The following is a 1,887-nucleotide window of genomic DNA, read 5'->3' on the forward strand; positions in this document are numbered from 1 at the left end:
ACTTATCATAAGTATTTTTCATTAATAATAAAAGTATTATTAATCATAAGTTTAATTAAAATGTTAATTAAATCATAAGTCATAATTAAATGATATAATAAATATATATCATAAGTCTTAAATAATAATAATTACTTCTTATATCATAAGTAATTAATCAATAATGAAAATCATTATTTTTCTCATAAGTTTTAATATTTAACCATAAGTTTTAATCAAAAGTTCATCGGGTCGTATCTTGAGCCCCGGGTGTCGGTTTTCGGCGAGCCTTACATATATCTCCGCCTAAGCAAACCACCCGACACTTTGGTACACTCAAGAACACACCATGAACAGCCCACAAGTCGTGATATACAGTCAATACACTACTTGGAACTTCAATTCAATCAAAAACGTGTTTTAGACGTAACGGGTGATTCGTGGTTCGGATTGAGATGACCCGAACATGAAAGTTCGCCCCACCATCAGTCGTAACACACTAACACACCCTAAAGTCACCAAATATGGTCACAAAGTCGGACCAAACCTGGTTCATACCAAAATCACATTTCAATCTTAACAAAATACCACTTTGATCGTAACTAGGGCTCCGGGAATCGAAACGACATGAATCCGGAGTCTAAAATTAATGTCTTGATGAGAGGAACTCATTTATATACTTTATTTTATGATCAACATCAGTTACAATATCAGAAACACACGAAAAAGCTGCTGTTCCAATTTTATCAAACCGAAAAATATGCAATCGAGTAATTCTACGAATACAATCAACATTACAACAACTAATAATCATCATACTAATAAAATATAATCAAAATACAGAAAAATAAAGAAAAATTAAAAATCTAGGGTTAGGGTTTATACCCTAATCAATAATCAAGTGATATAGACGCGTAGAGAACGATGAGAGGAATCCGTTTATGTTGAAAGCCCTAATTCTTAACCTTGATTTGATGATGAAATGGTGATGATGATGATGAAAGGGGACGTTCATGGGAGGAGAGGGAGGAAGGAGGTGAAAAAAATAAGATGATTAGGTTAGAAATGAGAGTAAGTAGTGAAGTTTAGAGTAATGGTCACTAGTTTGCAAGTTTGACAAAATACTCCCCTCCTTAAGGGATTTTCGGCCAAAAACTGAATGGGGTGGGCCCCATAGTGGCCCAATTTGATAAATGACAAAATCCTAGTGGCCCGAACGCCCGAACGAAACCCGAAACGCGAAAACGCCGCTACGCGATTGATTTTTCGAAGAGATAATAAGTACGCGACGAATAAAATATATAAACACTATATATAATCATATGACATCAAAATATCATATTTAAAATAATTAGGACTTAAAAATTCCAAAAGTTCGACCGTTGGTTTGAAAACCGAAAAGATTCGCCGGATAGAAATCCGCGACTCGTAGGAACGTATAATTTAAAATATGAATACAAATATTCATATAACACATAATAATTAATATATTATTACAAAAATAATAATATAGGTCATAGAAATGACGTGGCACGAATAACAATTAACGGTTGTTAAATAGTTAACGGTAAAAGATAACGGAAAAAGTAGGGTCGTTACAGTACCTTCCCGTTACGGAAATTTCGTCCCGAAATTTAAGCAGGTGCAGGGGTTGACTCAGCATTTGGGAACAAATGCGGGTACTTCTTCTTCATCTGATCTTCACGCTCCCAAGTGAACTCGGGATCGCGTCCGGTGTTCCATCTAACTCGAACAATAGGAATTTTACTCTGCTTAAGAGTCTTTACCTCTCGGTCCATAATTTCAACAGGTTCTTCAATAAAATAAAGTTGCTTATCAACATGAAGTTCATCAAAAAGAATAGTTTCATTGGCCTCGGCCAAACACTTCTTTAAATTCGATACATGA

The sequence above is a fragment of the Rutidosis leptorrhynchoides genome, chromosome 1, assembly GCF_046630445.1.
Source record: "Rutidosis leptorrhynchoides isolate AG116_Rl617_1_P2 chromosome 1, CSIRO_AGI_Rlap_v1, whole genome shotgun sequence".
Classification (NCBI taxonomy): domain Eukaryota; kingdom Viridiplantae; phylum Streptophyta; class Magnoliopsida; order Asterales; family Asteraceae; genus Rutidosis; species Rutidosis leptorrhynchoides.